This window comes from Musa acuminata, chromosome BXJ2-6 (genome assembly GCF_036884655.1).
Source record: "Musa acuminata AAA Group cultivar baxijiao chromosome BXJ2-6, Cavendish_Baxijiao_AAA, whole genome shotgun sequence".
NCBI classification, from domain to species: Eukaryota; Viridiplantae; Streptophyta; class Magnoliopsida; order Zingiberales; family Musaceae; genus Musa; species Musa acuminata.
Genome location: NC_088343.1, coordinates 38,115,408 through 38,132,088, shown reverse-complemented (window position 1 = coordinate 38,132,088; position 16,681 = coordinate 38,115,408).

Here is a 16,681-nt window from a genome sequence, read left to right as displayed (position 1 = left end):
ACGCCCATACCCTACGGCAGTTCGGTTCTTCACGCAACGTCAATGGCGATGTCAAACGCCATCAGAAGTACGATCCTGCTTCCGCGGACAAGCACATAAGGTAATACTAAACTGTCCTATAAATACCCCCGAGTTCTAAACGAGGGGGGGAGGACTCCTTCATACAAAAATCCCCTTCGCATCCACTGACTTGATCGTCGGAGGGGTCGGGCCGAGCTTTCCGACCCGACCTGTGTGCAGGTGCAAGGGCGAGGTTGCTTCTTCCCGGTGCTGCGGAAAAGCCTTCCTCTCGACACCACGGCCTGACCGGACCACCGTAATCGGCAACCCGGATGATCTCGAGGGGGGCCGTGCCAGATCCCTGTCATTCGGGCCCCAACCAAGCCACGTCGGCCCCGAGGCCACGACATAAAGTTGTTTACACTAACAGATTGGCGCTAGAAGGAGGGCCCGGAATGTCGGGTGATCACCCGAGCGGCTCAGATGAGCCCACGGCTGAGAGGTCACACTCGACCGAAGCCTCAAGGGAACATCCCCCGCACGGAGACCATCGTGACGAACACCCCGTCACGACCTCCGAACGATACTGGCGAATATTCAATGACCCGGGCTTGTCGCCGCCCGACGGCGCCCCAGCCGACTCAACGCCCATGTCACCCGAGGCCTTTCAGGTCCTCGCTCGTCAAGTGTGAGCTCTGATGGAAATGGTGCAAACCATTATTCCGCTCGTTTCGCATCCGGTGCACCCGCCCGCGATCGAACCATTACGCAAGGCGCCCGTTCGGGCCCATATGACGCTACCGGAGCCCCCCACTTCGCCTCGGGTCTGACCGGCCCCACTCGGGGATCCAGTGATGGCAAACCCGAGCGGTCGCCCGGAACCCGAGGCACTCTCTTCGGACTCCCTGCAGGCCCAATCGCGCTTCGTCAGCCAGCGACTCGACGAGGTGCAGAAAGAGGTTCGCAGGTCCAAGGGAGAGCTCGGGGAGGACGCACACCAAGGGTCTCCCTTCTCACCCGAGATACGGGACCTGATAGTCCCCCCGGACTTCCAGCTCCCCTCTTTGGACGCTTACCATGGCTCCATTGACCCAGCGGACCATGTAGCTGCTTTTCGCGCCCAAATGGTGCTATACGGAACCTCTGATGCCCTGATGTGCAGAGCGTTTCCTACCACTCTAAGAGGGCCGGCCCACGCGTGGTAAGGCGGCTTGAAGCCCGGAACGATTGGTTCCTTCGGCCAGCTCGCCAGTGACTTCGAGCTCCACTTCATAACTTGTGCACGGCCGAAGCCCTCCGCGGCACCGCTCCTCGGACTCAAACAAAAGGAGGATGAGCCCCTCTCACATTTTGTGGATCGCTTTGCCACGCAAATCCGGGGCTTGTCGGACACTCGCCCCTCTCTGTTAGTGCAGGCGTTTGTGATAGGCTTGCGACCTTCTAGATTCCTTTGGTCCCTCGCAGAGCAACCTCCCACCACGGTGCCAGAGATGCTCCAACGCGCTAACCGGTACATCGCCGTGGAGGCCTGGACGACCGTGAGGGAAAGGGACGGCCCTAGACCGCGGGCTCCAAAACAAAGGCCAAGCACCCGCGGTGGCTACTCGATGTAGTCCTCATTAAAAGAAATCCAAGCCCTGCCTCAGCCTCTTTCGAGCCAAGGTTCAGTATCTACCTGACCCCCTCTCGGTTCGTGGTTAGCCTCGACTTGAAATCCCCTAAGTCGTGTCCCTCGGTCGCAGCCCGCCTGCGCCGAGCTCCTCGGCCATAGACCGCTGAGTCCACTTCAGCGCGGCCTGCCGGCCTGAGCCATGTCCCTCGGCCGCAGCCTACCTATGTCGTGCTACTCGGTCGCATGGTGCTCGAAACCACGCCTGCACGGTCTGTTGGGAAATCATAGGGGGGGCGACATCATATGCGCAGCGGAAGAACAAGAAAACAAAAATCCCCGATTCCCAAAAAGATGTTCATCGTCGTGCGAAGATTGGTGCGCAAAATCCGCAAAAACACAAAACTGCGTATAGAGATTGTGTTACCTAGGGAGATCGTATATCCCTGTTTCCTTGCAGATCCTTAGGAGAGGGTGAAGGAGGTCAAGCGTCCTCCTCTCTAGCGGTGATCCACACAGCAGGGTTGCGACGACGCTCCTCAAAACTCCAGGCCTACTCTGAGGTGGAGAGGGAGAGGAGAATAGGAAGAGCAAGCAAAGACTCTAGCCTATGAGGCTGTGAATCCCTCCTATTTATAGAGATCCCGTGTCAAAACCCTAATGGGTCCTTTCCCTAGTGGGTATTGGATCTGCATCCAATAAGACAAGGGCTCCGTCGGATATCTCATATCCGAACCTCTACTCATCGCAATGCCTACCATATGTGTGTGACCCTCTAGGCCCAATATCGAGCTGGCCGTGAGTCATACCTGTCAGAACTCCTTCTAACTAAGTGAATTATTATCTCTGTAATAATTCACTCGACTCATCGACTACGGAAGTACTAGGCCACTACGCCGTAGTCCCCAGACGATACAGGGGAATCCAATCCATTGGACCTGTCTGTCCTCAGTTACCATGTACCTATAGTCCCTCATCCATCTAATATCCCAGAGACCGTATATCGAGCATGGTGCTGTCAGACCCATACGGTTTCTTCTCGAGTCTCGCTCTAATCGGATTCTCCCGGAGAACTCTTTCTCTCTCAACCCGAATGACCCTGACCAGGGATTTGTCTGAGCAAGAACACATGGGATATTCCTCTCATGATACTGAGAGTGGATGATCCTCTATCGACACTCAATAGCCCTCGTAAGGTCGACTACCACTCCCAATGACCAGCTGTACTAGATCTGGGAACAGCCAAACCTATAAGTCTGGTATCAAAAAGTGGAGCACTCATACAGGACATCCTTGGTGTCTCAAGTCTAAGAACCAGATACACCACTAGGACTACGGAATCGTTGTCTGACAATAAGGCATCATCAACCATCCAGCATTCCGTAAGCGGATCAATCAGTGAACTCATTCTCCAATGAGCACCTGTACTGTATCCCTAGTGTCCCTACACGAGCAGCTATGAGACCAGCTGCATCCATCATATGGACGGGTATACAGCACACCAGTCTATCCGGTTATCACGATGTCCCTCTCGAGTAACCTATGACCGGGATTATTTAGGATATGTGTTTAAAGGTGAATCGATCTCATTATCGTGATCTCATCACGATCCGATTCCCATTGCACAAATCCAAGGACATCACAATACATATGCATTTATGCAATAGTTATAAAGTGATATACGCCAAAATATAATAAGCAAAAAGATTCTGTATCAAGTCACACGTGCCATCACTCACGTGATTGGCTTGCTGGGCACTTATGACTAACAATCTCCCACTTGACCTAAAGCCAATCACCTATGTGTCTGATCCCCATCAGACCCCTGTGACGCTCAAAGACAATCTGAGACAATGGCTTTGTTAGTGGATCTGCAATGTTATCTTCGGATGGAACTCTTTCCACTGCTACATCTCCTCGGGTCACGATCTCTCTGATAAGGTGGAACCTCCTCAGAACATGCTTAGATTTCTGATGAGACCTAGGTTCCTTCGCTTGAGCAATTGCCCCATTGTTGTCGCAATATAGGGAAATCGGCTCCTCACTATCCGGCACGACTCCCAAATCTGTGATGAACTTCTTCAACCAGACTCCCTCCTTTGCTGCATCTGATGCAGCAATGTACTCCGCCTCTGTGGTCGAGTCAGCAGTGGTATCTTGCTTGGAACTCTTCCAGCACACTGCTCCTCCATTCAAGGTGTACACATACCCTGAATTCGACTTGCTATCATCGACATCAGACTGAAAACTTGAGTCAGTGTAGCCTTCAACCTTAAGGCTATTACCTCCATATACTAGTAAAAGATCCTTAGTCCTTCTTAAGTACTTAAGGATACACTTTACTGCTTTCCAGTGCTCCAAGCCTGGATCCGCCTGATACCTGCTCGTGACACTCAGAGCATGCGCTATATCAGGCCTAGTACATAGCATGGCATACATGATAGACCCTATTGCTGAGGCATAAGGTATCATATCCATGTTCGCCCTTTCTTCTGGAGTCTTTGGGGACATACTCGTAGAAAGCGATATCCCATGTCTCATCGGTATGAGACCTCTTTTGGAATTTTCCATGCCAAACCTTTTGACAATAGTTTCTATGTACCTGGACTGGGACAAGCCAAGCATCCTTTTGGATCTATCTCTATAGATTCTAATCCCCAAGATATAAGATGCTTCTCCTAAGTCCTTCATGGAGAAGTGTCTAGATAACCAAGCCTTTATTGTGGATAGCATTCCTATGTCATTCCCAATGATGAGGATGTCATCCACATATAACACCAAAAAGCTAATAGCGCTCCCACTTACCTTTCTGTATACATAAGGCTCATCTTCGTTCTTAACGAAGTCATAAGATCTGATTGCCTCATCAAATCTTATGTTCCAACTTCGGGAAGCTTGCTTTAGTCCATAAATGGATCTAAGCAACCTACACACCTTATCTGGGCAGTTCTTGGACACGAATCCCTCAGGTTGCATCATATACACCTCCTCCTCCAGGTTCCCGTTGAGGAATGCGGTTTTCACATCCATCTGCCAGATCTCATAATCATAGTGTGCTGCAATAGCCAATAGAATTCTGATGGATTTTAGCATTGCTACGGGTGAGAAAGTTTCGTCGTAGTCAACACCTTGCCTTTGACGATACCCCTTAGCCACTAGCCTTGCTTTATAGGTCTCTACCTTTCCATCTACTCCGATCTTTTTCTTAAAGATCCACTTGCAACCGATGGGTACAACACCTTCGGGTGCATCAACTAGGTTCCAAACCTTATTGGAGTACATAGAATCCATCTCAGAATTCATGGCTTCTTTCCACTTCCCGGAGTCTATACTCATAATAGCCTCCTCGTAGGTCTGAGGATCAATATCCTCTACATCCTCTGCTCTAATATGTCCCACATATCTCTCAGGAGGATGGGATACTCTATCAGACCTGCGTAAAGTTGAAACTTGTGTATTAGATACCTGAACAGACTCGGGCTATAGAGTGGTGCTTGAGCTTGGTTCTCCAACCTCGCTCAATTCTATCATTCTCCCACTGTCTCCGTCAAGAATGTGTTCCTTCTCAAGGAACACTGCTCTCTTAGCTACAAAGACCTTTTGGTCCTCGAGATGATAGAAGTAATACCCACAAGTTTCCTTGGGGTATCCCACAAATTTACATCGCCCTGTCCTTGATTCTAACTTATCGGGGTTGTATCTTTTAACATGGGCAGAGCAGCCCCAAATCTTAACTACTTTAAGATCAGGCTTCTTCCCTTTCCATATCTCATATGGTGTAGACACCACCGACTTAGTTGGAACTCTGTTCAGAAGGTAAGCTGCGGTTTCTAGGGCATATCCCCAGAATGAGATGGGTAGGTCAGCGAAACTCATCATGGACCATACCATATCTAATAATGTACGATTTCTCCTTTCAGAGACACCATTGAGCTGAGGTGTATAAGGAGGTGTCCATTGGGATAATATCCCATGGTCCTTGAGGAAGTGAGTAAACTCTGTACTTAAGTACTCACCTCCTCGATCTGATCGAAGAGTTTTGATACTCTTTCCAGTCTGGTTCTCCACCTCATTCTTATACTCTCTGAATTTCTCAAAGGCCTCGGACTTGTACTTCATTAAGTACACATATCCATACCTTGAGAAATCATCAGTAAATGTAATGAAGTAGGAGTAACCTCCAATGGCATGAGTTGACATGGGTCCACATACATCACTATGTATGAGTTCCAACAACTCAGTGGCTCTCTCTCCAGTTCCACTAAATGGAGAGTTGGTCAGTTTTCCACGAATGCAAGGCTCACAAGTTGCATATGACACATAGTCGAATGGATCTAGATATCCATCATTTAGCAACTTTTGAATCCTTCTTTCATGGATGTGACCTAGCCTACAATGCCACAGGTATGCACTGTTCAACTCATCTCGTTTCCTTTTGGACACATTTATATTCATGATATGTGGAGTGGTGTCTAACATAAATAAACCATTATGCAATGTTCCTTTCGTGATGATCTTATCATCTAATAATATCGAACAACCATTGTTCTCAAAAACAAATTTATATCCACTAACTGTTAAACATGAAATGGAGATAATGTTTTTGATAATAGAAGGAACAAAATAACATGCATCTAATGCAATAAAAGCTCCACTAGGCAGATGTAGGGCGACCTCGCCAACAGCTAATACAGCAACTTTTGCTCCATTACCCATCTTGAGGTCCATCTCGCCTCTCTCTAGTCTCCTAGGCCTTGCCAGAACCTGCAACGAATTACATATATGATAAGCACTACCGGTATCTAATACCCATGTGTTATCATAAGAGTCTGACAAATGGAGACTGATCATGAATGTACCTGAAGCTTCATCAAGCTTTTGTTTCGCCCTTTCTGCAAGGTACTCTTTGCAGTTTCTCTTCCAGTGCCCATCTTTACCACAGTGGAAGCACTGGCCTTTGTCCTTTGTTGGGTCTTTCTTAGCAACCTTTGCTTTACCTTGTTTGCCCTTGCCCTTTCCCTTCTTAAGGGACCTTTCTGCTTTCCTTTTCTTTCTGGTCTCACCAGTGTAGAGAACTGGCTTCTCTTTCTTAATAGTACTCTCTGCCTCCCTCAACATATTGAGGAGCTCTGGGAGAGTCACCTCAAGCTTGTTCATATTAAAGTTCATTATGAACTGTGAAAAGGAATCTGGTAGGGACTGAAGCACAATGTCCACACACAAGTTATCCTCTAGGACCATTCCTAGACCTGTGAGTTTCTCTATCCACTCAATCATCTTTAGGACATGGTTCTGAACCGGTGTCCCCTCAGTCATCCTAGCGCGGAAAAGGCTCTTGGATATCTCATATCGTTGAGTCCTTCCCTGTTCCTCAAACAATTTACGGACATGTAGGAGAATGGATCTGGCATCCATCTTTTCATGTTGTCTCTGTAACTCTGGAGTCATAGAGCCCAACATATAGCACTGAGCAAGAGTGGAGTCATCAATGTACTTCACGTAGCGAGCGATCTCATCCTCGCTTGCCCCTTCTTCGGGCGTAGGCATCACTGTATCAAGGACGTACACGATTTTCTCCGCTGTGAGAACAATTCTCAAGTTACGGAGCCAATCCGTATAATTTGGACCAGTGAGGCGGTTGACATCAAGTATGCCACGTAAGGGATTTGAAAGCGACATTTTTTGAAAATAAAGATGTAGCAAAAATGAATAACATGCAGATTTTGCAAGAAATAAACTATCAAGATATGGACTTCTATCTTAATATGCTCCCACTATTTTACTAACGAGTCACGCGACACCCTCAGCACGTGAAACGGAAGTCTCCGGCAGACTTCTAGTGGGGATCAGGATCCAATCAGCGTCTTAGTGTAACCTCGAGGGACTCGACCAATCACACTAAGCCTAAAAGGTAGACAACTCTTGCCGATCACAACTCCTTGTGATTCCCGTCCTGTTCGGCCTCCGAATCACCATGGCCTCGAGGGACTCGACCAACCATGATGCTCGGTTAAGTCAACACCTTCGTTACAAGATGAGTCTGATTTGATGATATACCCTCGAGGGACTCGACCAAGCATATCATGCCCTCAGGTCACCGGTGACATCTCTATGTCGTAAGCAAGATAGCGAATCGCGATATAGGTGAGTCTCGAGGGACTCGACCAACTCAACCTACACCGGGATTCGGTTCCTACTCATAACGATGGAAGGCCACGTGGGTCAATCTAATTGCCTCACGTTTACCGACTTAATATTATCGAGAGATGTTTCTATGATTTGGTCTCCTAATATGACATGTCACACATATACATATTTAATATATATATCTACATCGCATGCAAATATATATACATATCTAGTATGTGTATAAGCAATCACACCAGATGATCATGGACCACAATCTAATATGATTAGGCCCGAGCCAGTAGGCCTAATCACTCACATCAAGATCTATGTGTGCAACGGTGCATCTCCATGCCTTGTGATCGTCCATCTCGTCCTCGTTGGTTCCGTCGACATCTTGATGCATCTTCATGCATCACGATCGTCCGTCTCGTGGGTCCCGCTATGGCTTCCATGCTCCCGCTGCGCCTCCTCATGTGATTACAACTTAATCATAGGCACGCAGGCCCGACAATAAACGAAAAATATAATGGAGGTTCGCAGACCTCAATAATAATAATCACAAGTACACACATCACACGGTCCATGATCATCCGTCCACTCATCATACATCACATGTATAAATAATCATCATCATGTAGGACTACTAGATAATAATAAAAATAATAATCAACTAAACCTTTTAATTAATTAATATTTTCTGAAATCAGGGATATATAGGGAATTTCTCAATTCCTAAGGGTATTTTCGTAATTTGGACAAAAGATAGAAACTGGAATTTCTCAAATTCCGAGGGGCAAAACTGTCTTTTACGCAGAAAACCCTAATACCCTTTCCCCTTTTCGCTGCTGCGCCGCCGCCGCCGCCACCCTGCTGGCGACGGCCTGTGCGGCGAGGGCGAGGGCACTGCCCTCGCCTGCAGGTGGCACGCCCGCTGGGGTCGCTGCCGCTGCAGGTGGGCGCCCCCGCGGGCGCCGCCGCCTTCGCGGGCGGTTCTGCCCGCGAGTCAGCTCCCGCAGGTGGTGCTGTCTCGCTGGCGGCCGCCCCTGCGGGGTTTTTGCCCGTGGGAGCAGCGGCCACAGGCGCCGCTACCCTGCGGTGCCTCAGCCCGCGCTGCTGCCCCGCGGCGCCTCTGCCCGCGGGCTCAGTGGCCGCAGGCGCTTCTACCGAGCGGGCTGCCAGCCCCGCCGGCCGCAAGCCTGCTGCAAGCAGACCGCCGGCCGGCTGCTGCAGGCACAGCGCTTGCGCATGCGCCGACGCTGTGCTGCCTGGCTGTGGCTGCGGCTGGCTGCAGGCATGTAGATCGAGGGCAGCAACTGTTGCTGCCCTTCCTTGCTTTTGCGTCAACGATTTTGACGTCAATATTCTTCCTAAACACAACACACGCAGTTCAAAACCAATCATTCGCACGAACAACCTGGCTCTGATACCACTGTTGGGAAATCATAGGGGGGCGACATCATATGCGCAGCGGAAGAACAAGAAAACAAAAATCCCCGATTCCCAAAAAGATGTTCATCGTCGTGCGAAGATTGGTGCGCAAAATCCGCAAAAACACAAAACTGCGTATAGAGATTGTGTTACCTAGGGAGATCGTATATCCCTGTTTCCTTGCAGATCCTTAGGAGAAGGTGAAGGAGGTCAAGCGTCCTCCTCTCTAGCGGTGATCCACACAGCAGGGTTGCGACGACGCTCCTCAAAACTCCAGGCCTACTCTGAGGTGGAGAGAGAGAGGAGAATAGGAAGAGCAAGCAAAGACTCTAGCCTATGAGGCTGTGAATCCCTCCTATTTATAGAGATCCCGTGTCAAAACCCTAATGGGTCCTTTCCCTAGTGGGTATTGGATCTGCATCCAATAAGACAAGGGCTCCGTCGGATATCTCATATCCGAACCTCTACTCATCGCAATGCCTACCATATGTGTGTGACCCTCTAGGCCCAATATCGAGCTGGCCGTGAGTCATACCTGTCAGAACTCCTTCTAACTAAGTGAATTATTATCTCTGTAATAATTCACTCGACTCATCGACTACGGAAGTACTAGGCCACTACGCCGTAGTCCCCAGACGATACAGGGGAATCCAATCCATTGGACCTGTCTGTCCTCAGTTACCATGTACCTATAGTCCCTCATCCATCTAATATCCCAGAGACCGTATATCGAGCATGGTGCTGTCAGACCCATACGGTTTCTTCTCGAGTCTCGCTCTAATCGGATTCTCCCGGAGAACTCTTTCTCTCTCAACCCGAATGACCCTGGCCAGGGATTTGTCTGAGCAAGAACACATGGGATATTCCTCTCATGATACCGAGAGTGGATGATCCTCTATCGACACTCAATAGCTCTCGTAAGGTCGACTACCACTCTCAATGACCAGCTGTACTAGATCTGGGAACAGCCAAACCTATAAGTCTGGTATCAAAGAGTGGAGCACTCATACAGGACATCCTTGGTGTCTCAAGTCTAAGAACCAGATACACCACTAGGACTACGGAATCGTTGTCTTACAATAAGGCATCATCAACCATCCAGCATTCCGTAAGCGGATCAATCAGTGAACTCATTCTCCAATGAGCACCTGTACTGTATCCCTAATGTCCCTACACGAGCAGCTATGAGACCAGCTGCATCCATCATATGGACGGGTATACAGCACACCAGTCTATCCGGTTATCACGATGTCCCTCTCGAGTAACCTATGACCGGGATTATTTAAGATATGTGTTTAAAGGTGAATCGATCTCATTATCGTGATCTCATCACGATCCGATTCCCATTGCACAAATCCAAGGACATCACAATACATATGCATTTATGCAATAGTTATAAAGTGATATACGCCAAAATATAATAAGCAAAAAGATTCTGTATCAAGTCACACGTGCCATCACTCACGTGATTGGCTTGCTGGGCACTTATGACTAGCACGGTCTACCCGCCTACGTTGTGCTACTCGGCCGCATGACCCTCGAGACCACGCCTACGCGGTCTGTCCGCCTGCGTCGTGATCCTCGGCCGCATGATGCCCGAGACCACACCTGCGCGGCCTGCCCGCTTGCGTCGTGCTCCTCGGCCCCATGCTCCTCGCGACACACCCGCGCGGCCAGCTCGCTTGTGTCGTGTTCCTTGGCTCCATGTTCCCGAGACACACCTGCGCGGCCAGCCCGTCTGCGTCGTGCTCCTCGGCTCCATGCTTTCTGAGATCATGCCTGCACGGCCAGCCCGCCTGCGTCGAGCTCCTCGGCCACAGACCGCCGAGTCCACCTTAGTGCGGCCTGCCCGCCTGAGCCGTGTCCCTCGGCCGCAGCCCGCCTGCGTCGAGCTCCTCGGCCACCGACTGCAGAGCCCACCTCAGCGCGGCTTGCCAGCCTGAGCCTGGTCCCTCGGCCGCAGCCTGCCTGCGCCAAGCTCCTCGGCCGTATTCGGCCCGAGTCCATCTCAGCACGGACTGCCCGCCTGAGCCGTGTCCCTCGACCGCAGCCTGTCTGCGCCGAGCTCCTCGGCCGTAGTCGGCCCGAGTCCATCTCAGCGCAGCCTGCCCGCCTGTGCCGTGTCCCTCGGCCGCAGCCCGCCTACGCCGAGCTCCTCGGCCACCGACTGCCGAGCCCACCTCAGCGCGGCATGCCCGCTTGAGCCGGGTCACTCGGCCGTAGCCTGCCTGCGCCAAGCTCCTCGACCGTAGTCGGCTCGAGTCCATCTCAACGCTGCCTGCCGGCCTGAGCCGTGTCCCTCGGTCGCAGTCTACCTACGTCGAGCTCCTCAGCCGTAGTCGGCTCGAGTCCATCTCAACGCGGCCTGCCCGCCTAAGCCGTGCCCCTTGGTAGCAGCCCGCCTGCGCCGAGCTCCTCGGCCACAGACCGCTAAGTCCACCTCAGCGCGGCCTGCCCGCCTGAGCCGTGTCCCTCGGCCGCAGCCCGCCTATGTCGTGCTACTCAACCGCATGGTGCCCGAAACCACGCCTGCGCGGTCTGCCCGATTGCGTCGTGCTACACGACCGCATGACCCTCGAGACCACGCCTGCGCGGTCTGCCCGCCTACGTCGTGATCCTCGGTCGCATGATGCCCGAGACCACACCTGCGCGGCCTGCCCACCTGCATCGTGCTCCTCGGCCCCATGCTCCCCGAGACACACCCGTGCGGCCAGCCCGCCTGCGTCGTGTTCCTTGGCTCCATGTTCCCGAGACACACCTACGTGGCCAGCCCTCCTGCATCGTGTTCCTCGGCTCCATGCTTTCCAAGATCATGCCTGCATGGCCAGCCCGCTTGCGCCGAGCTCCTCGGCCACAGACCGCCGAATCCACCTCAGTGCGACCTGCCTGCTTGAGCCGTGTCCCTCGACCGCAGCCCGCCTGCGCCGAGCTCCTCGGCCACCGACTGCCTAACCCACCTTAGCGCGGCTTGCCCACCTAAGTCATGTCCCTTGGCCGTAGCCTGCTTGCGCCGAGCTCCTCGGCCGTAGTCCATGCTCCCCGAGACACACCTACGCGGCCAGCCCGCCTACGTCGTGTTCTTTGGCTCCATGTTCCCGAGACACACCTGCACGGCCAGCCCGCCTGCGTCGTGCTTCTCGGCTCCATGCTTTCCGAGATCATGCTTGCACGGCCAGCCCGCCTGCGCCGAGCTCCTCGACCACAGACCACCGAGTCCACCTCAGCGCGGCTTGCCCGCCTGAGCCGTGTCCCTTGACCGCAGCCCTCCTGCGCCGAGCTCCTCGGCCACCGACTACCGAGCCCACCTCAGCGCGGCTTGCCCGCCTGAGCCGTGTCCCTCGGCCGCCGGCTGCCTGCGCCGAGCTCCTCGACCGTAGTTCATGCTCCCCGAGACACACCTGCGCAGCCAGCCCGCCTGCGTCGTGTTCCTTGGCTCCATGTTCCCGAGACACACCTGCGTGGCCAGCCTGCCTGCATCGTGCTCCTCGACCGCATATTGCCCGAGACCACACCTGCGCAGCCAGCCCGCCTGCGTTGTGCTCCTCGGCTTCACGCTTCCCGAGACCACACCTGTGCGGCCTGCCCGCCTGCGTCGTGCTCCTCGGCTCCATGCCCCCCGAGACACACCTGCGCGGCCAGCCCGCCTACGTCGTGCTCCTCGGCCGCATGTTGCCCGAGTCAACACCTACGCGGCCAGCCCGCCTGCGTCGTGCTCCTTGGCCGCATGTTGCCCGAGACAACACCTACGCGGCCAGCCCACCTGCATTATGCTCCTCGGCTCCATGCTCCCTGAGACCACTTGCTCGGCGCGGCCTGTCCGCCCGAGACGTGCTCTTCGGCCTCCTGCCCGCCTGCGTCGTGCTCCTTGGCTCCATGCCCCCCGAGACACACTTACGCGGCCAGCCCGCCTGCGTCGTGCTCCTCGGCCGCATGTTGCCCGAGACCATACCTGCGCGGCCAGCCCGCCTGCGTTGTGCTCCTCGACTCCATGCTCCCCGAGACCACACCTACGCGGCCAGCCCGCCTGCGTCGTGCTCCTCGGCCACATGTTGCCCGAGACCACACCTGCGCGGTCAGCCTGCTTGTGTTGTGCTCCTCGGCTCAATGCTCCCCGAGACCACCTCCTCGGCGCGGCCTACCCGCCCGAGACGTGCTCCTCGTCCTCATGTCGCCCGGGACGTGCTCGACCTCATGTCGCCTGAAACTACCATGGTACTGGAGGCTGAAGCCATGCCTCGGACTCCCCCTTTTGCGACAACCGACGCATAACTTCTTTCGGGGGGGGATATAATGAGGGTAATAATGGCGACATGACACGCCACGACGTCAGCCACGCCTGGACGACACTCTGCCCAAAGAGGGCAATAATGCCGACGCGATGTGCGCTGATGTCATCCGCTCTCAGACAACGACTTCATCGTTGGGTTACGCTTGGCCGAGGCAGAGGAGAACGACGATCAAGGCACGCCCATACCCTGCGGCAGTTCCGTTCTCCACGCAACGTCAATGGCGATGTCAGACGCCATCAGAGGTATGATCCTGCTCCCGCGGACAGGCACATCAGGTAATACCAAACTGCCCTATAAATACCCACGAGTTCTAAACGAGGGGGGGAGGACTCCTTCATACAAAAATCCCCTCCGCATCCACTGACTTGATCGTCGGAGGGGTCGGGCCGAGCTTCCGACCTGACCTGTGTGTAGGTGCAAGGGCGGGGTTGCTTCTTCCTGGTGCTGCGGAAAAGCCTTCCTCTCGACACCACGGCTTGATCGGACCACCGTAATCGGCAACCCGGACAATCTTGAGGGGGGCCGTGCCAAATCACCATCATTCGGGCCCCAACCAAGCCGCGTCAGCCCCGAGGCCACGGCATAAAGTTGTTTACACTAACAGGGATGATCACGTCTCCAATGAGGGATTGAGCTAGTTCGGGAGTGGCCATGTTCTTGCACATAGGTCTTAATCGGGAGATTCCTGACTCGAGCCTCTCATAGATTAAGTCAGTAATTTTTTTTCTTTTGTTCTTTGTCCCTTGATCAGATGCCGATCAAAGACTTTTATACTGTTGTCCGAGGATCGATCATATGCAGATTTAGCGTGACGACCGATCCCCCTGAGGGACGAGTTCGTACATTCGTGTGGTTGTCGTCCAGTATGCGTGGAACGACACTACGTGACGCTGTCTCGAGCTTTCCGGGATGGGACTTGCCGAGGGGGTGCCTCCCTGTACCGGCTCCGGCTCGGCATGGCACGAAAGTAACCCTTGTATTGAATTTGTAGGGGGGTGACGTGGCATGGATCGCGACGTGATCGAGATCCGAAATATGTCTTATCGTTGCACCTTCATTTTCCTATCAAATATATACTATGTTTTAGAAGACACAAAAGCCAATGTCATTTCTAAAGGTACACATGCCCATGCATGTGAAGACAATATGCATCAGCTTGCAAGACTGTCAAATTAATACTGCCACCTTTGTTCCGAACTTTTAACGTCCGATCGCATGCAAGTCTCCCAGTAATCACATCACCTGTGCGATACCAACGTGAGATTCTTGAGCTTGTTCATGCTACGCCCAGCTCGTCGCTTGGCCTCCGAACCCATCGACTCAATCCGAGGCCTCGCAGCGGAGTAGGCTCCGACCGTGCAGCTGAGCCCCTTCCAAAGAAGCAGCACCAGTCCCAGCTGCAGGTTGGCTTTGAACGAACCTATCAACCACGAGAACAGAAGCAGCGTATCGTATGCATCGGCGGCAGCGATCACGAGGAAGAGAATATAGGAGGCGAGGAGGAAGGTTATGAGGAGAAGAATGATGAACAGCAGGAGAACGCAGGAGATGACGGCGCCATGGAGAAGGGCCAGGAGGAGAAGCTCCAGGTTAGGCGCCATTGGCCCAGAAGACGCAGTAAGCTGGGAACTGCAGAATGAGGAAAAAGGATATTATATGAGGACATGACAAGATGCATGGAGTGCCTTGTACTCAAATCTTGCAATTCAAGATGCTTTTGTTCTGTGGTATATGCATGGAGACCCATTGCAGTTACCCAGCTTTTATGATAGCCTCACAGCTGCATTGATTTGAGGCTAACTAAGCTAAATCTCAGGCATTTGATCAACTTGTATCGTTTTCAAAGATTAAATGGAATCTAATTACTGTTTGTGACAGTACCTTAGTCCATCTAATTGGATGCCTTCTCTCGCTGGTAAACAAAATGGAGTATCTGGAATGGCTTGATCAAGAGAAGACTGCAAAGGAAGCAATACCATCCTTGTAGGAAATTGGGAGAGTATGTTCTAATATATCATGCCAAGATATTAATCTTCAGTGGAATCTTCAATGTCCAAATATTTATAACCTTGTGAGTGAAGTATCAAATTAGTAATTGCTTCTTCTCTCTTGTTCTCCAAAATTAGCATGGATTTTACAATTGTATTTAGAAAATTTTCCCCCATTTTCTGGCAATTCTTCTTAATCCTGTGTTCCTCATTCCTCTTTCCTTTTAGAATCTTTTATGTCCAACTCATTAATAGGTTTACTCTATATTTTCCTCAAATAAAAAGAAGAAGAACTTCTTCTCTGAGTTGCTTGGAACTCGATGACTAGTAAGTAAATCCTCTGGAGATAAAATCAAGTCAATATTAATTAATCTTTCATTTCAATCTTTATAAATGAAAAATGGGCTTCTCTCTTTTTCACTTTAATGTCTCGTAGAACACTACCAGTCATCCGAGTTTGGACATTTGCGCTAGTCAACGGTGGTAATCCGAGACTTTTGTGCGTGACAATGATCGGACGTGAACTGGTCAGCGAGTGTTGTCGCAAGACATGACTCTTGCAGTAGAGCTGCCAAAACACAAATCAGAAACTCTTCAACGGATAGCAAAGTCAAACCAAGTAATTCCTGCGAGAAGAAGACAAATCAAGAGAAGAATATTTTGATCCGAAAGAAAAGTGAAAATTATCTGCCAATCCATTTCATCATCTTTTAATGTGTTGGCAGCGCGGAGTGTTTACTATATGCACCTTAACTTCCTCGTGATTTCACCTTAACTTCTCTGTGTTATCAATAAGAAAGATGCTCGAGATTGCCACAATGGTTGTCTGCTACTTGTGGTGTAAGTCCTCTTCCATGTAAAGGAAACGACAGAGACAAATGGGGGCATCCTGTCCCATCCTTCTTGCAGAAACAAGGATCTGACGTTCATCAGTTACTGTGCACCCTCTTTCTGCAAACACTTCAATGCTCATTTTGATAGAATCTTTCACGACTTTATTCCTTCGGAAGGGTGCAGAGAGACATTTAGCTGGTTATGTCCCTGCTCGCTGGGGATGTGAGATTGAAGCTTTTGCAGGAACGAGCTGAAGCAAGGAACAGCAATGGCAAATTACTGCAAGTAGTAGAGCAGTGCACATGCAGAGGCACCCAAGTCATTGTAGCTGAAGCCACTCTCCGGAATCGGCAGCCTGTAAAAGAGGGCTATCTTTCTTTCGAGGGTTGACCGAAATAGGTGGA